This window comes from Lissotriton vulgaris, chromosome 2_1, assembly GCF_964263255.1.
Source record: "Lissotriton vulgaris chromosome 2_1, aLisVul1.2, whole genome shotgun sequence".
In the NCBI taxonomy this organism is placed as follows: Eukaryota; Metazoa; Chordata; class Amphibia; order Caudata; family Salamandridae; genus Lissotriton; species Lissotriton vulgaris.
Window position 1 is genome coordinate 226,326,199 of NC_141687.1, and position 22,958 is coordinate 226,349,156.

The 22,958-nt window shown below is 54.5% G+C and overlaps 1 protein-coding gene across 1 annotated transcript in view; it reads left to right on the top strand.

Annotated features, from left to right (window-relative positions):
• ZZEF1 (zinc finger ZZ-type and EF-hand domain containing 1) overlaps positions 1–22,958 on the top strand; it is a 1,733,356-nt gene that overhangs the window by 1,592,230 nt on the left and 118,168 nt on the right. The gene's annotated exons all lie outside the window — the stretch shown is intronic.

A 22,958-nucleotide genomic window follows, 5' to 3' on the forward strand; every position in this document is an offset into this window, starting at 1 on the left:
TTAAAATCGATGTGCTGTGCTGAATGAGCAAGGAAGCGTTTCCTCGCTCCAGTCCCCGACTTCAGAGGCTTGAGCATCCGACGAGGTGGAGCCCCTCCCACGGTCATGGCAGACCGGAGAAAAATGAAAGAGCAATGCGCCAAGCGCTTCAGGAGGGCTACCCACAGCGCATCCGACCATCCAGTCTTTCTTTGCCCCATCAGCTGCACAGCTCTCCTCCAGAGAGTTAACAAGGAAGTCCGACGCGTTTCGGGGCAGACACGCCCCTTCCTCATGGACTGCTGCAATAAGCACACTCCACCCACCATGTTGATTTAAATGCGGTTTATTTAAATCCGGCCGCCCTAAGTGGGCGTTGCTCTTCACATTATGCTACACAGCATGCTGGTAGCTGTAGTCTATATGGCGGGTGTTGTAGTATTACCTTGAGTAGGCTGTGCATTATTGTCCTCATAAGTCATCTTGATTCACTACCCTGTGGTTTTTGGGTCGGAGGTGGGTTGTGAAGCTGACGATCATTAAAATCGATGTGCTGTGCTGAATGAGCAAGGAAGCGTTTCCTCGCTCCAGTCCCCGACTTCAGAGGCAAGATGACTTATGAGGACAAGGGCGCCAAAGCCCGAAACGCGTCATCTGTTTGACTGCTGCTAGGCTGTAAATAAACATCTTGCCTGAGAGAGGAAGTGGTTCGTTTCTCTTTCTTCGCCGCCGTTTCAGTGGAAGTGGAAGGAGTGCTTTCTTTGCGATATATATATATATATATACTAGCAGCCCGCCCCAGCGTTGCCTGGGGCAAAAAGGGTCTGGGGGCAGTACACAAGCTCCCGCCCCGACCCCCTCCCGCACCGACTCCCTCCCGCCCGACTCACTCGCGCTCCGACATTTCCCTTTACTGCTGCCTCCTTCTTGCCTCCCCCTGCATCACACAGTCTCACACTGAACTTTCCCTTTCCTTACCTGTGCCGCTGCTCCTCACTGCACAGCCGCTCGTCACTGCACCGCCGCTCCTCCTTCGTCGTCATAACTCGCGTCGCGGTCATCACGCACGTCGAGTCGCGGCCAGCGCTAGGTCCCGGCCGGCGCTACTTTCAGGGGACTACTTTGTTTACAAACTTAATTTTTTTAATTTACTTTTTTATTTTTTTATTTATATAGCCTATGTCCATCTACACACCCTGACATTTTCATAGATGTATCAGGTGTGTAGATTGGCGCAGTGGTTCCCGGGTTTACCTGGCCAAAAGGTGCAATTTCTCTCTATATAATAGTAGCATAGATATATATATATATATATATATATATATATATATATATATATATATATATATATATATCCATCCCAGTGTCTGTTGCCATTGGGTAGTTCTAATTACAATTGTGTTTCTACAGGAAATGCATTTTTTTGTGTTGCTAATAACTTTTGCGCAGTTTGACGAATCTCTGCAAAGCATTTTTAAAAAGTGCTTATTTTTGACTAGTTTGCGCATGGAAAGTTTTGGAGGAGATCTGTCAAGTGGGACTGAGAAAAAAGAGGGTCCCAAAACACGTTTCCCCCTTCATTTTCCCATACGAACATTAGACACAGCTACAGCCTAAACCACTAAACGGATTTGCACCAAATTTGGCAGAAAGCTGGACCTGGGTCCAGTAATTTGGTGTAAATCTGTTCAATAGTATTTTTAGCAATTAATGCTCAAAAACTTTGTATACCTAGGGACATTGAGCCTCCGCGGATCCTGACAGATCTCAAGCTGGGAGCTCACTGACCACCAGCTCAAACAGGAAGTGATCGCAGCCATCTTAGGACTCTGGACTTCCTCAGTCCTAAAGCAAAAAACGAAAGAAGAGACACAAGGGGGCACAGTAGAAATACCCTGACCCCCTAGCGCTGGTGCCAAAAACTTTTTTGTGTGAAAATGTTGCCACAAATTCACAGAGGTTCAGTGAATCTGCAGCAAAATGTTAAAAAAAAAAGAAGCGCAGGCTCCCATGCTTGTATTTCAAACCTCCCTCCCCTACCTTTGGGGGCATTTTATTTTGGGGGTAGCAAGGGTATTTTCTACCCCGCCCGTTTTCTTCCCTTGGCCGTTCCTTTCTTCATGGACCCCATCCCATGGCACATTTTGGAAGGAGAGGGGGGTATGCAGCACCCCTCCCTGGGCTGCTTATAACTCCTCTGACATTATCCCCGGTGTCTGCCGTGTTTCTTAAGGGGAGGGGGGGCCTTCCCCAACCTCTTAAGGCCCCAAGAGTCTAACCCCAGGTTGTGAAACTCAATTGAAAGGGAGTAGGACCTTGCCCCCTCCCTCCCCCCCCAAGTCTTTAATAGCCCCAGCGACCCCTTCTTCAGAGCCGGTTAGATGCTATGGCCCGGGGAGCCCACCTTGGGACATAGTGGTTTCCCTGCCCGCATCAACATGGACAGTAAAACCTGTATCTGAAAGAGACACGTTAGTGATAGATTCCTTACCTTAGAATATCCCCAGGCGTCAGACTGGATCCGGAAACTTTTGCGTAGCAATACCCCTGCGCGCCGGTAGGCGTCGTCTGCGGCTCCGCGTCCGTCGTCGGCGTCGTGAGCGCCGGGATGACGTCGTCGGAGTACTTAGACGGCGCCCATGCACGCTGACGTCAGTTCTTCTTTTTTCCGCGCCAGCTAGCGCAGATCCGGAAGAAGCTCTACCCCCAGTCACTTTTTGACTGAAAACTTTTTTGATCTTTTGATCTTCTCTTTAGTCGACTTCTCGACTATCGGTGCCAGGGATGCCCGGGTTCAAGCCTTGTTCGAAGTGCGGCCGACTCATGTCGGTCACGGACCCCCATCGCCGGTGCCTGAAGTGCTTAGGCCTCGACCACGACGATCGATCCTGCTCCGACTGCCGGGCCCTGACGTCAAAGGCTAGGCGGGAGCGGTCCCGCAAGCGTCTCGAGCTGAGGCAGTCGGCCCCGCGCCGCTCCAGGTCCCGGTCCCGGTCCCACGGGAGGTCGAGGGACAGGTCGCGAGGTCGGAGTCATCGACGTTCCGGGAGTGGACACCGATCGTCTGGTTCCAAGTCCTCAGGTAAGAGGCATGAGAGGTCGGAGCGACACCATCGATCCTCCGACCCGCCCCGACGCTCGCACGATGCGGCCGGGGACTCGGGCGACACCGCCCACGCGGCTCCGCGGGAGTCGCAAGCGTCGCCGCCTGCCCCACACCTTCGGGTCCCTGGGCACGGCGCGTCGCAGGAGGAGGTCGAGAGGTACCTCATGGCCATGAGGGCCCTCCCTCCTCAGTCGGTTCCCGTGGCGCCTTCGGGCCGATCGGCTCCGTCTGGAGGTCCTTCCGGGTCGGGCGCTTTGGACCCGATGACGTCGGGTGCTTCGGCCCCGGCGCCGCTGGCGACTTCGGTCCCGGCGCCGCACGACCTCGCTGGATCCGGCTCCGGATCCGGGACCCCGCCGGTCGACCCTACGACCTCGCCGGCGCCGTCCCTTCAGGTGTCGTCCCCAGCAGCCGATGTGGTTGCCGCCCCCAATGTTTCCTACGGTCCTACTCAGGAGTCGGAAGGGCGCCGCTGGGCGCCGATTCCGTCGGCCTTTGGAGACTTTTATCTCCACGAGGAGGCCCTGGCTGTTAATCCTGGTCTCCAGGAGCCAGGTGACGAGGAGCAATGGGAGGGGTCCGAGGACCCTCTGGCACGGGATTGCCAGTCACATCAGGACTGGACATATGAGCTTGGGGAGGCCAGTGGTATTGACACCTCGCCAGACACTGGATTTACATCGCCCCCGACTGTGGCTTCGGAGGCGGGTTCTGCTTACAGCGTAGTGTTGACGAAGGCAGCTAAGGCCTTAAACCTTCAGCTCCCCGTCGCGGCCGTGAGGACTAATCTCCTCACTGAGGTCCTCAAACAGCAGTCAGGCTCCGCGGAGCCCCTCCTGCCGTTCAATGAGGCCTTGTGTGACGTTCTTCTGGGCACTTGGTCCAAGCCCGCCACAGGCCCCCCTGTGGACAGGAACGTGGCCAGACGCTACCGCCCGGCACCGGGCAACCCATGCTTTTTGTCCACCCATCCCACCCCCGAGAGTCTGGTCATCCAGGCCTCAAACTCCCAAACCGCATTCCCGTCGGCCCCGCCCGACAGGGAATCCAAGAGATATGAACAGTTCGGGAAGAAGGTTTTCTCTTCTGTGAGCCTAGGGCTGCGCTCTGTGAACACCGCCTGTCTCTTGGGCCGCTACACCCACACCCTGTGGGACACGGTTGCGGAGGTGCTGCCTAGATGCCCGGAGGAGGTCCAGGCTAAACTCAGCCAAGCCCTGGCGGACGGCCGAGATGCAGCACGCTTTTCTATCCGGTGTGGGCTGGATACTACGGACTCACTGGGCAGGGCGATGGCAACGACGGTGGCGGTTCGCCAACTTCTCGGCCGATGTCCAGGCCACCCTCCTGGACATGCCGTTTGATGGCCGTCGCCTCTTCGGCGACAAGGCAGACCATGCGCTGGAACGTTTCAAGGACTCCAGGGCCACGGCCAAGTCCTTGGGCCTTACGGCCCCACGCCAGCAATCGGGTGCCTTTCGCTCCTTTCGTGGCCACGGAAGGGGCGCCCCACCACGTACCGTCAGCCACGCGCCGCAGAATGTTCAGCAACGCGGTGGCGGACGTGGGAACCGCCGTGGCGGTGGTCGGGGCCAGCGGCGAGGCCAGTCCACACCTCCCTCAGCAGCCCCTGCCTCAAAACCTTCCTAGTCCGAGTTTTCAGGCCCATGTGACGCCTGTGGGAGGCAGGGTTCGCCATCACCTCTCCCACTGGCATACAGTCACTTCGGACAGGTGGGTGCTGCAAATTGTCCGAAGGGGCTTCTCCCTCCCCTTCGAGTCATCCCCTCCATCCATGCCACCTCAATACCACCGTGTGTCGGGGGATCACTTGCAACTTCTGCAAGAGGAGGTTTCGGCCCTCTTGGCCAAGAGGGCCATCGAGCGCGTTCCTGGGCCAGAAGTAGGACGTGGTTGTTACTCCCACTACTTTCTGGTACCCAAGAAGGGCAAAGGGGGCCTACGCCCTATCTTGGATCTGCGGAACGTCAACGGCTTCCTCCGGACGGAGAAGTTCAAGATGCTCACTTTGGCTCAGGTCCTGGCTGCCCTGGACCCAGGAGACTGGATGGTAGCGTTGGACTTGCAGGACGCCTATTTCCACATCCCCGTCCTGCCGGCCCACCGGCGTTACCTGCGGTTCACGGTAGGCCAAGAGCACTTTCAGTTTACCGTGCTTCCCTTCGGCCTTACCAGTGCCCCACGGGTGTTCACGAAGGTGATGGCGGTGGTCGCAGCCCATCTGCGCAGGCAGGGGGTATCAGTCTTCCCCTACCTCGACGACTGGTTGTTGAAGGCGGGCTCGCCCCAGACAGTCGTCAGCCACCTCCAGACTACGGCCGACCTCCTGCACTTGCTGGGGTTCTCCGTCAATGTGCCGAAGTCACACCTGTGTCCCTCTCAGAAGCTCCTCTTCATCGGAGCGGTTCTCGACTCGGCGCAGTTTCGGGTTTACCCACCCGAGCAGCGGGTTCGGGATATTCAGGCTCTGGTTCCCATCTTCCAGCCGTTATCCCGGGTCTCGGTCAGGTTGACGCTGCGGCTTCTGGGACTGATGGCCTCCTGCATCCTTCTGGTGCGTCACGCCAGGTGGCGGATGCGGGCTCTGCAGTGGGACCTGAAGTTTCAGTGGGCCCAGCATCAATCGTGGACCCTCTGCCAGGAGGCTCTGCGCCTCTGGCAGTGGCTGGAACATCAGGGCGTGACCCTGGTGGTTCAACACCTGGCAGGCTCTCTGAATGCCAGGGCGGACAAACTCAGCCGCCGGTGCATGATGGATCACGAATAGCGTCTGAACTCGGACGTGGCGCAAGGTCTCTTTCGGCAGTGGGGAGAGCCTTGGTTAGATCTATTCGCCACAGAAGAGAACGCACAATGTCATCAGTTCTGCGCGTTGGAATTTCCAAGGCGGCACTCGCTCGGCGACGCTTTTCGTCGCGAGTGGAGCTGCGGTCTGTTGTACGCCTTTCCGCCTATACCACTTCTGCCCAGAGTGCTGAAGAAGATCAGGCGCGACCGGGCCCAGGTCATCCTTGTGGCTCCGGACTGGGCACGAAGATACTGGTATCCCGAGCTACTCAGCATGTCAGTCGATCCCCCGATTCGTCTGCCTCTTCAGGAGGACCTTCTGTCGCAGCAGCAGGGGACGGTCCTGCACCCGAACCTGTCCAGTCTCCACCTACAAGCTTGGAGATTGAGCGGCGGCAGTTGAGGCCATTTGACTTGCCTCTTGAAGTCTGTGATATCATTCTGGCAGCCAGGCGTCCCTCCACAAAGTCGGTATACGCCTGCCGGTGGAACAGATTTGTGGCATGGTGCACAGCAAAGGCTGTGGATCCTCTCTCTGCACCCCTTTCGGAAGTGCTGCTCTTTCTTCTTTCCCTTGCCCAGCAGGGCTCTGCTCTGGGCACTCTTAAAGGGTACCTTTCTGCTCTTTCAGCCTTCTTGAGGCTACCAGATCAGCCTTCTTTATTCAAGTCCCCTATTGTAAGTAGATTTCTGAAGGGCATCACGCACATGTTCCCTCCTGTTCCCTTCGTGATGCCCCAGTGGGACTTGAATCTTGTTCTCACTTATCTGATGTGTGCTCCCTTTGAGCCACTGCATAACTGTCCTCTTCGTCTCCTTACTCTGAAGACTGCCTTCCTGGTTGCCATCACCTCTGCCAGGAGAGTGAGTGAGCTCCAGGCTCTTTCTTCTTCTCCACCTTTCCTGTCTGTTCATCCTGACAAGGTGGTGTTACGTACACGACCTTCCTTTCTGCCCAAGGTTGTCACGGCCTTCCACATCGGGCAGTCCATTACCTTGCCCACTTTCTTTCCGCCTCCGCATTCCTCGAAAGAGGAAGAGAGGCTCCACCGTCTGGATCCAAAACGTGCGCTCTCCTACTACCTAGATCGCACACGCCAATTCCGGGTGGATGACCAGCTCTTCGTTGGTTACGTGGGCGCGAAGAAGGGTAAGGCTGTGCACAAGAGGACCATCTCTAGGTGGATCATCTTGTGTATCCAAGCATGTTACTCCATGGCGAGGAAGGAGCCCCCGGCTGGATTGCGGGCTCACTCCACTCGGGCCACGGCAACGACAACTGCCCTGGGCCGAGGTGTCCCCCTGCAGGACATCTGTCAGGCAGCCACGTGGGCCTCGCTGCACACGTTCGCGAGACACTACTGCCTGGACAGTCAAGTCCGGAGGGATGGCTTCTTTGGCCGTTCCGTCCTCCAGGACTTTCTGGTGTGATATTGGTTCGCAGACCCACCACCGGGGTTGGTATTGCTGGGGTATCTATTCTAAGGTAAGGAATCTATCACTAACGTGTCTCTTTCAGATGCACAAGTTACTACTTGTGTAACGATATATCTGTAAGAGACATTAGTTAGTGATAGATTCCTTACCGACCCACCCATCCTCCCCGTTCTGCGAACCGATATCTAGGGTTAAGGTCATCCCCTTTCAGGGCCCTAGTTTCATGGCACCAGTGTTAGTTCTATCATGGCTCTGCGTATCTGGCGCGGAAAAGCTGTGTGTCAGAACTGACGTCAGCGCGCATGGGCGCCGTCTAAGTACTCCGACGACGTCATCCCGGCGCTCACGACGCCGACGACGGACGCGGAGCCGCAGACGACGCCTACCGGCGCGCAGGGGTATTGCTACGCAAAAGTTTCCGGATCCAGTCTGACGCCTGGGGATATTCTAAGGTAAGGAATCTATCACTAACTAATGTCTCTTACAGATATATCGTTACACAAGTAGTAACTTGTGCGTATACTCTCACTTGGCTGGAGCATTTTTAAAACTCCCGCCAAACAGAACACAACAAGCCTGCTTCCAGTGGTTGGGAGCTTCAAAATGCTCCTGCCTGCTGCAAGCGTACTTTTCTTCTGTATCCCTGCCTGATCTGAAGCAGGCAGGGAAACAGATGAAAGCATAGCTCCCGCCTGCAGGGAGCAGCATTATCAGCTGATCCCTGCAGGCGGGGGCAATGCCAGCTCCTGTGGTATGCAGGGAGCCGACCGGGCCCCAGGGGATGGGATCCCCCGGGGATAAATTTGTTCCAGGGAGTCGGGCCGTGTGCACCCGTCCCCTTAATTTTATTGAGTGAACCTGCGGGATGGAGTCCCCAGGTTCTTTTAACTCCTTCCATGCTCATGACGAGCTGAGCTTGTCATGAGCCACGGCTCTCCGGTGCTCAGCTCGTCATGAGCCGTGGAACGCTCGCATGCAGGGATAATTCCCCTGCTGTGCTGTGCTGAGCGTTCCACGGGAACGGGTGTGGTCATGACGAGCTGAGCTCGTCATGAGCACAGGAGAGCCGTGCCTCGTGACGAGCTCAGCTCGTCATGAGCATGCGGGCCCCGTGTGCGCCCCACTCCCCCCCAGCACAGCGGGAAAAACCCCCCCGCAGTGAAGGCGTTAAGGCTCGAGGAGAGTGGCCATGTGACCTCCCCTCCCCTTTAATTTTAATAGTGGCCCTGGGAGAAAATATTCCCAAGGCCTACAAAGTCTCCGGAGGGGGCCATGCATGTGCACTTTCTCTTTAATTAAAGAAAATGGCCCTGGGGGATGGTGTCCCCAGGGCCTGAAAAGCCTTGGGGAGAGGGGCATGCAGCCTCACTCCCTTTTAAAATATATATTGCCCTCGGGGATGCTATCCCCAGGGACAGGCCTTGTGGCCAACCCCCCACCATGCACATCCAAAGGACGTGCGCAGTGTGGGGTTGGTTGGCTGCATTCGGGGGATTGGCTCAACCTGGCCCTGTGGCCACCTTACCACCATACACGATCGAACGCCCTGTGTAGTGTGGTGTTGGCTGCCTTTATGGGTTTGCTACATGCCCGGGACTTGAGTTATTGTTACTTGAGATAACTGTATCTAGTGAATTTTAGTGGCTTTTAGGGTTTAAAATATTACGTTGTTATTGAACATTTCACCTAACCATAACGTTACTTTAACCTTTGTTTTTGTCAGTGAATATATATATACGTGTGTGTGTGTGTGTGTGTGTGGATATATATATATATATATATATATATATATATATATATATATATATATATATATATATGTGTATATATATATGTATATATGTGTATATATATATGTGTATATATATATATATATATATATATATATATATATATATATATATATATATATATATATATATATATATATATATTAGGTGAAAACATAAGTTAAAATGTAACATTTTCATAAGGTGTTCCAATCAGACTCTGTCATGGGGTTGGAGGAATAAGTCTCCCAATATGTTATGTTTTTTTTATTCTCATTGTCCCGGGTCGTAGTAGTCTGTAAAGGTCGGATACCTGATGGACCGATTTGTTGAGTTTGGAGAAATCGGTCACCTCACACAACACCTACCCAGTACTATCCCAAACTAAATACTGGCTACTACACAGCCTACTGAACTCCTACTCGCCTTCACGCCCTAAAAACTTTGGAAAACAACCACTGTTGGACTGGCAAACAGGAATTTGGTGACCTTGCTCACCTCATTCCTCACTCCAAATCACTGACCCTCTTCTGGGATAAAGACTTCTCATTTCTCTCAAAACTATTTAATTGTCAACCTAAGAAAGAATTGCATTTCCTCATAAACAGGATTCCTTGATCCCTGCCTCAATCGCTCTTCTGACCGCTTCCTTTTAAACCTCTTACTAAGCGACTAAGATAGTTTTCTCTAACTGGAAAAACGCACATAAGGCTTTCTTTCAAGCCTGGATTAAATGGATATCACATATCAGAGGGGCAGACAATATCGTACTACAGCACTACAGCACTCCCCCTGGAAGACACAATCTAGACACATATGGGAAACCTTGGGTAATTACTTTGCACCAACAAACCACTATAATAAGTATGCACATTCCTCAACTGCCTTTTGTCAACCTACCCTCCCTCCCTGTTAGTCTTTGAGGGACCAAAACAATTTTCTTCAATCTTCAAGGCTGTAAACTACCTTGTCAATTACATTATGAACTACATTGCAAACTACATTTCATTGTGCATTATATTATATATTGCTTTGTGTGTACAACAGTGCGATGATTGTAAACTACATATCAATTTTATTGTAATTTACATTATCTGAAAGAAACAGGTTAGTATTAGATTCCTTACCTTAGAATATCCCCAGGCGTCAGTCTGGATCCGGAAATTTTTGCGTAGCAGTACCCCTGCGCGTCGGTAGGCATCGTCTGCAGCTCCGCGTCCGTCGTCTGCGTCGGGATGACGTCGCCAGAGTACTTAGACGCCGCCCTCGTGCGCTGACGTCAGTTCTTTTTTCCGCGCCAGCAAGCGCCGATCCGGAATAAGTGGTACCCTTAGTCCATTTTTTACTAAACTTTTTCGATCTTTTTGATCTGTTTTCCGAGTCGAACAACTCCGTCGGTGCAAGTATTCAAACCCTGTGCCGACTGCAACCGACTGATGTCGGTTACCGACCCCCATCGCCGGTGCCTGCATTGCTTGGGGCACGATCATGATGACAAGTCGTGCCCCGACTGCCGGGCCTTGACGTCGATGGCTAGGAGGGAGCGGTCCCGTAAGCGCCTCGAGCTCCGGCAGTCGGCCCCGCGCCTGTCGAGGTCCCGGTCCAAGAGGAGGTCGAGGAACCGGTCGTGGGGCCGGAGTCATCACAGCTCGGCGAGTCCACAACACTTGTCGGGCTCCAAGTCCTTAGATAAGAGGCACAAGAAGTCGACTCCCCCCGATGCTCGCGCGACACCGCCCAACGCAGCTCTGAGGTGTCGTGGCCTGCTCCATACCCGCCGGTCCCTGGGCAGAACGCGACGCCGGAGGAGATCGATGCCTTCCTCATGGCATGAGGTGGCTCACTCCTCCGTGGGGTTCCGTGGCGCCTCGGGCCCCACGGTCTCGACTGGGAGCAATGCGGGCCGGGTGCTTCGTTCCCGGCACTGTCGGGTGCTTCAGGCCCGGCGACTTCGGTCCCGACGCCGCAGGGCCCCACTGGATCCGGTTCTGGATCCGGGTCGCCGCTGGTCGACCTTACGACCCCGCCGGCTTCGACCCCTAGGGTGTCGCCCCGGACGCCGTCCCCGGACGACGTCTCCGATCCCCCCCCTTGATCCGGTTCTGACGTCAGAGCGGCATCGATCGACGCTGCATTCGACGTCGAGAGAAGAACATTTCCTCTATGATCCGGCCCCATCCTTTGAACCTGAGTACCAGGAGTGCCAGTCTTTTCAGGACTGGGCAGGTGAGCTAGGGGAGGCCAGTGGTTTGGACACTTAGCCCGACACTGGATTTGTCTCCCCTCCTACCGTGGCTACGGAGGAGGGGGCTGCCTATAGTGTGGTGTTGACGCGGGTGGCCAAGGCCTTGGCTCTTGGACTCCCTGTCGCGGCCGTGAGGACTAACCTCCTCACTGAGGTCCTTAACCGCAGGCAAGCTCTTCTGAGCCTCTACTGCCGTTTAATGAGGCATTGACTGACGTTCTTTTGGGCACTTGATCCAGGCCCGCTACAGGTCCCCCTGTAGATAGGAACGTGGCCAGACCCCACCTGCCGGCCCCGAGCGACCCTAGCTTCCTGTCCACCCACCCCACCCCCTAGAGCCTGGTCATCCAGCCCTCTAACTCCCAGACCGCATTCCCGACAGCTCACCCTGATCGGGAATCCAAAAGGCACGAACAATATGGTAAAAAGATGTTCTCTCACTGAGTTTGGGGTTGCGGTCAGTTAGCACTGCGTGCTTATTGGGCCGTTATACCCACTCTCTGTGGGACACGGTCGCCGATGTGCTGCCACAATGTCAGGAGGAGGCCCTTACTAAATTCGCCCAAGCCCTTACGGAGGGTCGAGATGAGGCATGGTATTTCATCCGATGTGGGCTGGATACAACGGACTCGCTAGGCAGGGCGATTACAACGACGGTGGCGGTTCGCCGCCACGCCTGGCTGAGGTCCGCCAACTTTTCGGCTGATGTCCAGAACACCGTTCTGGACATGCCGTTTGATGGCCGTCACCTTTTTGGCGACAAGGCAGACAGCGCGCTTGAGCGCTTTAAGGACTCCAGGGCTACGACCAAGTCCTTGGGCGTGCCGGCCCCGCGCCAGCAAACTGCTGCCTTTCGTGGCCAAGGAAGGGGCACCCCCACACGTCCTGCCAGCCACGGGCCGCAGACTAACATCCAGCGCGGCGGCGGACGTGGTAACCGCCGTGGCAGTGCCAGGGGACAACGGCGAGGCCAGTCCACATCCGCCTCAGAGCCTTCCTAGTCCGAGCTTTCACGCCCATTTCACGCCAGTGTAGGGCAGGGTTCGCCATCACCTCCTCCACTGGCGCAACATCACATCGGACAGGTGGGTGCTGCAAATCGTCCGAAGGGGCTACTGTAGGAGAGTAGGGTCTGCAATCCTATGGTCACCCCAGATGTTTGCTTTTTGCTTCACTGGTTTACGACTTTCCCTGGCTGTGGGACTTCTAATCAGACCCACAGCCTAGCTGTTCTCTCTCTAAATTGACATCCATGTACTTTAGGTGCATTTACCAATTGGTATTGGGTCACTCTTGTAAGTCCTTGTACAGTGTACCATAGGTACCCAGGGCATAAGTGAACCCAAGGCCTACCAGTGGCTGCAGCATGTGTTATGCCACCCCTGGCTGGCCATCCAAATCTGACACAACTGGCTGATCAATCAGCTGGGGCAAGGCGGTGTAATCACCCTTTGTTTTAGATATACTATACCTATATCTAAACCTAAAATGGACACATATACTCCTATAAGTCACTCCTATGGCAGGCCTTAACAATCCTGGAGGCAGAGTGCTTGGAATTATGTGAGATAGTGCTCTGGCATGAGCTGAGCCTGTCTACAGCTTTCAGAACCAAGTCCTATAGCTGTTTCCATGATAACGCTATACCATATACTCTTAAGTGCATTATAACCTCGCGGTTATTGCTAACTTTGGCATAGCATTATCAAAACATGTCGAGTAAAGTGTCATACGAATTGGAATACTACCGCCTCGCCAATTCTGGCGACGAGGGTAGCATTCCACCCTTTTAGAGGGACACGACATGTACCTAACTGTGAACCCCGGTTAAAGTTAACTCGAGCCTCAGCATCCCAAAATGGATGCTGCCACCGAAGACACAAGTCTGACCTCCTGCTGCTGGGAGTCCTTCCAGCGAGGGAGGCTTGGACAAAGGGTTTCCTGCCTTGAGAGCGGAGGTGCTAGCACCACCCCAGACAGGATTTTGTGTATTAGGTAGGACCGGGCTAAAAGGAATGAGACATGCCTGGGGCACACAAGGTGCCCTGTGCATACACCGGTTCAAACCAGTTGCTGGGGCACTCAAGCCCTAGCTCTGGCGCGACACCGGACAAAGGATAGGGGGTGTAACCACCCCCCTTCCTGGTCCCACCCATAGGAGTGACCTAGTGATAGTACAGCCCCCTTTAGCAGGATAAAGGTAGGAGCTGGTCCCATTCCAAATCAGATTAATCCTGAACTGAAATTCTGCAAGAAGAAACTCTGGACTTCGACTTTCTACACAGAAGACTGAAGAAATCTCCCTTGTGGGCAAGGAGTGTCCACCCTGCACTAGCAGGCACCATCAGCGTCCAGCGGCTTCACTTTGTCATCTTCCCTCGAGGATCCAGACTTCAGAGCCCGACGAGACCCGGATTCCCAGACCTCTACCTACATCTGCAGCACAGCTGAGATCCGTGGGTGCGACGAGACACGTGGGACCGGCCATCTTGGAGAAACTGCACTTTGCTTCCAGCACGACTTCTGAGGTATCCTCGACCAAGTGCTTTGGGGACTGAGAAGCCCCAGCCCCGAGAAGCTCCTGCACCGAAGACCAGCCCTCCAGCCTCCACGAGATCTGCGTATGGCCCTTCTGCCTGTCTGCTGCTCGACGCGTTGTCTGGTCACTTGCCTGCCGGCCAGTGACCTCCTAGACGACGATCCACGACATCAACACCGCTGGTCTGGTTGCTCCAGACTGGCCCTTGCTTCCTTCCAAAAGAGAGGCACCCCGGACTCTCCTGGTCCGCACCAGACGTCTTTTGCACTCACCGCGTGGGTTGCCTTTGCCACGGCCTGTTGACGCCAAATCCGGATCCGACACCGCCGACAGCGAGAGCCTGCGTGGGACAGCTCGTGCCTCCATCCTGGTCGTCGAAGACACCACCTGGTCCATGTGGCTGCAGAGTCAAGCGTCCACTCTTCACCTGATCGCGACGACAGCCTCTGGTTCCTTCCTGGTTCCACTCCAGTCACTGGCTAGTGACTTTGAACATTGCCCCCTCTGCTTTCAGGTCTTCAGCTTCACTGATCCACCCTTAGATCTCACCGGACACCTTCCTCCTGGTCGCCTGCAGCATCTTTTCTTTCAGGCTCCATAGACTTCAACGCAGAATCCCGACACGACTTCGCACCTATGCACCCGCAGCCCGTGGGTGAGGTAACAAGAGCATTTCGGTGCTCAAGGGTAGATTGACTCTCCTAGTGTCCAGATTCACAGTCGTTTTAGTCCTATCTAGTCAGGATTGTCCGTACTCACCTTTTTCTTGAACTGTACTGTCCCTAGACGTTGTTACGCATCTCGCGTGTGAGTTCACACTCTGCACACGCGTTCCGTGGGCCTCCTATTACTTACCTAAAGTTAGGATAGTGTAATCCCAGCGATCCTACAGCCTCTGGACAGCTCCATTTCTTTAACCCCTTCCATGCTCATGACGAGCTCAGCTCGTCATGAGGCACAGTGGAACTGTGCTGATGACGAGCTGAGCTCGTCATGAAACAATGGGAATTCATAAAGTTCAGCACAGGAGGGGAATTCCATCAGCAGCCAAGGTGTTAATCGACTTCCTTATACTACTTGTTTAGTATATGGTTTGTTGCGCCCCTAGGGCAACATTGTAACTCGTGCAACTTAATGTATTTTTCTTAAGAGTCTTGTCATGTGCTTAGCCCTCTGATCTCATAAAGAGTTCAGAGGTGTTTGTTAGTTAATAAACATCTTGTTTATTTTCATAACTACCTGTGTGGTGTACATTCATTTGGTATTCAAGGGGTTATATGTGGTAAAACAGCTGGCTTCACATGCCAAAAGAGTTTAGCCTAAGACTGCTTTGTCCATGCTACCATTAGGATAGCTGGTCTATAAGGTTGACTTACAACCAATCACCATAAGGGTTGTTTGGGCTGATACAAGGTGATCACTAGAACTAGTGAGCATCATATATCAGGCCAACTTCTCACATTGGTGTGCAGCGGTTGGGATTTGAGCTTGCTGTTGTTTTTACCAAAGATATCAATTGAAAGATCACATAAGGTACCATAGGTACATATAACAAAGCTTAGAAATACTCTGAGTTCTACTGAACCAACTGTTGTAGTAGAATCAATCAAAGATCAATCAATCAAAGACATTTATAGAGCGCACTACTTACCCGTAGGGTCTCAAGGCGCTTGGGGGGCGGGGGGGGGGTGCCGTTACTGCTCGAACAGCCAGGTCTTGAGCTTCTTCCTGAAGGAGAGGTGGTCTTGGGTCAGGCGCAGGTCGGTCGGGAGGGAGTTCCAGGTCTTGGCGGCCAGGTAGGAGAAGGACCTTCCTCCTGTTGTCGCTCTTCGGATGCGGGGGCGGCGGCGAGGGCGTGGCTGGCTGATCGGAGGTGGCGTTTGGGAGCGTAGAAGTTGATTCGGTTGTTGAGGTAGCTCGGGCCTTGATCGTGTAGGGCTTTGTGTGCGTGGGTGAGGAGACGGAAGGTGATTCTTTTGTTGACGGGGAGCCAATGCAGGTCTCTCAGATGTCCGGAGATGTGGCTGTTTCGTGGGATGTCGAGGATGAGTCTGGCTGAGGCGTTCTGGATCCGCTGGAGTCTCTTCTGGAGTTTGGCGGTGGTACCGGCGTAGAGGGCGTTGCCGTAGTCCAGTCGGCTGGTGACGAGGGCCTGGGTGACGGTCTTCCTGGTCTCGGTGGGGATCCACCAGAAGATCTTCCGTAGCATGCGTAGGATGTTGAAGCACGACGAGGAGACGGCGTTGACTTGCCTGGTCATGGAGAGGGAGGAGTCCAGGATGAAGCCCAGGTTGCGTGCGTGGTCCGTCGGTTTGGGTGCGGTGCCCAGGGCGGGGGGCCACCAGGAGTCGTCCCAGGCGGAGGGCGAGGAGCCCAGGATGAGGACCTCCGTCTTGTCTGAGTTCAGTTTCAGGCGGCTGGTCGTCATCCACTCGGCTACATCTTTCATCCCTACTTGCAGATTGGCTCTGGCGGCGGCGGGGTCGTTGGTCAGGGAGAGGATCAGCTGGGTGTCGTCGGCGTAGGAGATTATGTTGAGGTTGTGTTGGCGTGCGATGGCCGCGAGGGGGCTCATGTAGACGTTGAAGAGGGTGGGGCTCAGCGAGGATCCTTGAGGGACGCCGCAGATGACTTCGGTGGCCTCTGACTTGTACGGTGGTAGGCGGACTCTCTGTGTTCTTCCGTCGAGGAAGGAGATGATCCATTCCAGTGCCTTCTCCTGGATTCCGACGTTGCTGAGGCGCTGCACTAGGGTGCGGTGGCAGACAGTGTCGAATGCCGCGGAGAGGTCTAGGAGGATGAGGGCCGCTGTATCTCCGTTGTCCATCAGGGCTCGGATGTCGTCGGTGGCAGCGATGAGGGCGGTCTCGGTGCTGTGGTTGGCTCGGAAACCAGACTGTGAGGGGTCGAGGGATCCATTCGTCTCGAGGAAGGCGGCCAGCTGTTTGTTGACGGTCTTCTCGATGACTTTGGCTGGAAACGGGAGGAGCGAGATGGGGCGGTAATTCTTGAGTTCGGTGGGGTCCGCTGTGGGTTTCTTGAGTAGAGCGCTGAGTTCGGCGTGCTACCAGCTCTCAGGGAAGGTGGCGGTGTCGAAGGAGGTGTTGATAATGTCCCGCAGGTGGGGTGCGATGACAGCGTCGGCCTTGTTGAAGACGTGGTGAGGGCAGGGGTCGGTCGGAGATCCGGAGTGGACGGAGTTCATCATGCGGACGGTGTCTTCGGTGCTGATCGGAGTCCAGGCGCGGAGGGTGGTGGTGGGCGGCGTTGCTGCGGTCGTGGCGTGCGTCGGTTGAATGCTGAAGCTGTTGTGTATGTCCGCGATCTTGTTGTGGAAGTAGGAGGCGAGGGAGTTGCAGAGGTCTTGCGATGGGGTGATGTCGTTGTTTCCTGCGTTGGGGTTGGAGATCTCTTTCACGATGTTGAAGAGTTCCTTGCAGTTGTGTGCGTTGTTGTCCAGCCGTTCCTTGAATGCAGTTTTCTTGGCGGCGCGGATCAGTTGGTGGTGCTTCCGGGTGGCGAGCTTGAGGGTGGTCATGTTGTCCGGTGTTGGTTCCCTTCTCCAGACTTTCTCGAGGGCTCGGCAGTCCTTCTTGGAGCTCTTGAGTTCGTCGGTGAACCATGGGGCTTTCTTGCTGCCGGGTCTGCTGGGCGGGGTCCTCAGAGGGGCGAGTTCGTCCGCGCAGTTGCTGATCCACTTCGAGAGGTTGTCGGCGGCCTGGCTGGGGTTCGCTGAGCTGGCAGGAGGGTGCTGGCTCAGGGAGGCGGCGAGCTGGTCGGCTGTGATCTTGTTCCAGCTTCTACGGGCAACCTGTTGCTGGTGGTGGTGGATCGTCGTTCTTTTGAAGGTGAAGTGGACACAGCTGTGGTCCGTCCAGTGGAGTTCTGTGGCGTGGCTGAAGGCGATGTCTTTGCTGGATGAGAAGACGGCGTCGAGTGTGTGTCCGGCGAGGTGAGTGGGGGTGGACACCAGCTGCTTGAGTCCAAGGTTGGCGAGGTTGGCGAGCAGGGTGATGGTGTTGCGGTCGTTGTTGTTCTCTAGGTGGAAGTTGAGGTCCCCCAGGAGGATGTAGTCAGCGGAGGGGAGGGCATGCGGGCTGACGAAGTCGGCGATGTCCTCGCTGAATTGTGTGCGTGGTCCCGGGGGTCGGTAGATCAGGGTGCCTCTGAGGGTGGTCTTCGGGTCGGTGTGGATCTGGAAGTGCAGGTGTTCGGCGGTGGTTAGGGTGTCGTCGGTGCTGGTCGTGATGCGGATGGTGTTCCTGTGGATGACGGCGATGCCTCCTCCCATCTGGTTGGCGGTGCGGTCCCTCCGGGTGATCTTGTAGCCCTCTGGGATGGCGATGGCGATGTCGGGCGCTGAAGAGGCGTTCATCCAGGTCTCCGTGAGGAAGGCAACGTCAGGGGCTGTGGTGTCGAGGAGGTTCCAGAGTTCGATGGCGTGTCTGTGGACGGAGCGGGTGTTGAGCAGGATGCACTTGAGGTGGTTGCTGCTGGTGTTCGGCTTGGCAGGTGCTGGTGCCGGGCAGGTCCGGATGCAGGTGAACTTGCAGGCGTGGCAGCTGAAGGGTCCGTGGAAGCGTCGTGGGGTGGCTCGGTAGCATCCTGGGATTCGGCCGGTGTTGAGTGCGATGAGGGTGGCGGCGGTGTACGTCAGGCGGGTGGGCAGGGGTCCTCGAGGGCCAGGGGTCCTGGCACTGGGCGCGGTCCAGGCGCGGACGGCGCAGACGGGCTTACCTTTGGCGCGCCTTCGGCGCACAATCGGCGCGCCCGCTGCGCGTGACCGCTGCGCGTTCGCACGGTCGCCATATATGGCGAAGTGCGAGGGGGGGCGGAGCAGCTGGGAGGCGGGAGCGGGGAGGGTACAGAAGGAAAAAAGGGGCGGGGTTAGCGGCGGTGGCGGGAAGCGGGGAGCGGGGAGGGAAGACGAAGGGCAACTTCAAAACAGGAAAACAGGCACTACAGAAAGCAAAATTACAAAACAATAACAACAATAACAACAGGGGCACAGGGCGAGAAGCGGCGCCCAGGAGCCTGCAGGTCAGGCGATCACGGACCACGCCGCTCGTAGGCAGGGGGCGTGGTCACGCAGCGGCAGCCGGGGCAGCGAGGCAGCAGGCGGGGAGGCACACGCAGCAGCTGGTGGCCGTGCGGCGCGGGGGTGTCCTAAACTAGGTCACACTCACCTGCGTCGCACGGTCGCCATATATGGCCAAGTGCGAGGGGGGGGGCGGAGCAGCTGGGAGGCGGGAGCGGGGAGGGTACAGAAGGAAAAAAGGGGCGGCGGTGGCGGGAAGCGGGGAGGGAAGACGAAGGGCAACTTCAAAACAGGAAAACAGGCACTACAGAAAGCAAAATTACAAAACAATAACAACAGGGGCACAGGGCGAGAAGCGGCGCCCAGGAGCCTGCAGGTCAGGCGATCACGGACCACGCCGCTCGTAGGCAGGGGGCGTGGTCACGCGGCGGCAGCCGGGGCAGCGAGGCAGTCAGGCGGGGAGGCACACGCAGCAGCTGGTGGCCGTGCGGCGCGGGGGTGTCCTAAACTAGGAGTAGCACACCCTGACTACAACTCTTAGCAAGGGATCCGTAGGAAAACCCATAGTGTAGGTAAGTGTACCACTTACACCTCACTAGAAAGCATGTCTACCACAGGAGAGAACACAGTGGCTCCCCTTGTGGTTATTGACCCTCCACAGGTCATTTCAAGATATGCAGCCCTCAGCTTCCAGGAGATGAGACAATTGTGTACCTCCAGGCAACTGAAACAGGGTTCTAACCCTACCCTTTCTCTTCTGTTAGGTCTCTTAGAGACATATGATGCCAGAAGGGCTTCTAATACAGGCCCCTCTAATCCAGCAGATGGAAGCATACCCCCAGTAGAAGATGACTCTAACCCCCCTGAGACTGAAGAAGTGGAAGAGGAGAATGGAGACTCATCTGATGGAGAGGTAGACAATGGTCAGGAGAGAGTCAGCAGACTTACCAGGGCCAACTTAAGCCTACATGAGAATGGAACTGAGGGAGCCCCAGGCCCATCCTCAAGCAGGCCTAACCTTGGGAATTGATGAGTTAGGTCTCAGTCCAGAGGCTCTAACAGATCTATTCACTCCCATGTCTCTCAGGCATCTTCTCAGAGAGGGATGACATCCCCTCAGAGGAGAGAGCATGAAGCTAAGATGAGGGAAGTGCATCTGAGGATTGAGAGGGAAGAACTTGCCCTTGCCAAAGAGAAACTTGCCTTTGCCAGAGAGCAGACATTGAGTGGGTTAGAACCCACTGGTGGCAGCATTATCCCTAGAGATAAAGACAGGAGTTTTGATAACAGAAACCTGAGTAAAATAGTGCCCCCCTTTAAGGTAGGGGATGACATCCACGAATGGATGACTGCTTTGGAGAGAGCCTGCAAAGTACAGCAGGTACCCCAGAGTCAGTGGGCAGCTATATTGTGGCTCTCCTTTGAAGGTAAAGGAAGAGACAAGCTCCTCACTGTTAGAGATGAGGATGCTAATGATTACCAAGTCCTGAAAAGTGCCTTGATTGATGGGTTTGGCTTAACAACGGAACAGTACAGGTTGATGTTCAGAAACACCCAGAAAACTCAAGCTCAGGATTGGACTGACTTTGTTGATTGTGCCACTAAGGCTTTGGAAGGCTGGTTACTGGGAAGTAAAGTTACTGATTACACAGGATTGTATAATCTAATTATGAGAGAGCAAATCTTAAATAATTGTCAGAACCAGTTGTTGCATCAGCACTTGATTGACTCAGATCTGACCTCTCCCCAAGAATTGGTAAAGAAGGCAGACAGATGTGTCAAGACAAGGGTCAAGAAGCAGAACCAGAACCAGGGTGGTGGCCAGAAGAAAGCAGACCAAAAGGGTAATCAAGAGAATAAGCAAAATGACCAGAAGTCTTCAACAGGGCCCCAACAATCTAAGGAGGGTGGGTCCCAGAATTCCCAAAAGAAGAAGAATGATGGTCAGAGAAAACCATGGTGCCAATACTGTAAAAGTAAAACTCACTGGTTTAGTGAGTGCACCAAGAAAGGCACAGCTCCTACCACTACTGCTCCGAAGGCACCTGCACCCCCTAGTACAGTTAGTAGTGGTAGTGCACCCCCCAAGGCTATAGTTGAGTTAACCCTGGGAACTGAAGTGGATTCTGACTTAGTTAGAATACCCACTCAGGCTGTTCTTGTTTGTACTGGGGACATGGATATGACCCCTACTGTAAGTCCCAGTACTCTGGGCAAGTACAGGCAAATGCCTTTGATCAATGAAAAAATGGCTCAGTCCTACAGGGACACTTGTGCCAGTGTCACTATGGTGACACCTAACTTTGTGGACCCTGAACAGGTAAAAATGTAAATTGATATGTAAATTGATACTTGTATAGCGCACTACTCACCCGCAATGGTCTCAAGGCGCTTGTACGAATACCGCTGTGGAACCCGTCCTGGCTTTCCCTGTGAGGCGTCCACTCCTGGGCACCCCCAGGGTGAAGGCCAGACATCCTTAGCGTTGTGGGGGCCGTTGTGGAGATTAAGCAAGCTATTGCCCAGAGTTGCAGAGTGGGACTCTATGATTGGAATAGGCACCGAGGCGAGAATTATCAGGTCCGTGGAATTTTGAGCCCAAGACCCGCCAAGACGGGGAATTGAATCCTGGTCCCGGGCTAGACCTCTGCATCAGGGTCTACGCTCTAACCATTGAGCCACACTTCTCCATATACTAGGTTCAGACTACCTAGTGACCAATGCTAGCAATGTCACTACCAATCACAGTAAGGCAGTTGTTAATTTCTCCTGGGGAGGGGTAACTGGCCTCAAAAGGGTTGTAGTTAGTTCAGACCTCCTAGTGGACTGTCTGTTGGGCAATGATTTGGAATCTTCCTTATGGTCAGATGTGGAGTATAGGACTCATGTGGAAATGTTAGGTTTGTCAGCACATGTCCTTGCTGTGACCAGGTCACAGGCCAATAGGTGCTCAGCTGAACTAGTGCTGGATCCTGGAGCAATGGACCAGATACTACCCAAGAGAAAGAGCAGTAGGGTTAAGGCTATGCCTTCCCCCTGCCTCAGGTGGAGGATCAGCCCTCTGAGGAGGCTGACCCAAAGACCCCAGAAGGAACTGTCCTAGAGGAGCTTGAACCTGAACAGGTTGAATTCCTTGGGGCAGGGGGAACTTCCAGGGAAGACTTGAGGCAGGCACAGTTCCTCACTTGAACCCCTCAGACAGCAGGCTGCTGCTGAGGCTGCAGGGAATGCCACAGGTGCCCATAAAGTGTATTGGGATGATGGACTCCTTTACTCTGAGGCAAGAGACCCCAAGCCTGGTGCTACCAGGAGGCTGGTTATCCCCTTGTCTCTGAGAGGTTTCCTTCTTACCTTAGCCCGTGAGATTCCCCTTGCAGGTCATTTAGGTCAGAACAAGACTTGGGAGAGACTTGTCTCACACTTTCACTGGCCTCATATGTCTAAAGACAGTAAAGAGTTTTGTCGCTCATGTGTCACTTGTCAAGCCAGAGGCAAATCAGGTGGCACAACAAAGGCCCCCCTTATACCATTACCTGTGGTGGGGGTACCCTTTGAAAGAGTGGGGATTGACATTGTTGGACCAATGGGCCCCCCAACAGCATCTGGGCACAGATTTATACTGGTAATAGTGGATCATGCCACCAGGTACCCAGAAGCTATTCCCCTTAGGACCACTACAGCTCCTGTTGTGGCCAGGGCCCTTCTTGCAGTTTTCACTAGATTGGGGTTTCCTAAGGAGGTTGTCTCTGACAGAGGTGCAAACTTTATGTCAGGATACTTGACTGCAATGTGGAAGGAGTGTGGTGTGAATTACAAATTCACCACCCCCTATCACCCACAGTGCAATGGGCTTGTGGAAAGATTCAACAAGACCCTAAAAGGGATGATAAAAGGGTTACCAGAAAAGCTTAGGCGAAGATGGGACATCCTTTTACCCTGCCTTCTGTTTTCTTACAGAGAGGTCCCACAGAAGGGGGTTGGCTACAGCCCTTTTGAACTTCTATTTAGGCATCCTGTAAGAGGACCCCTGTGTCTTG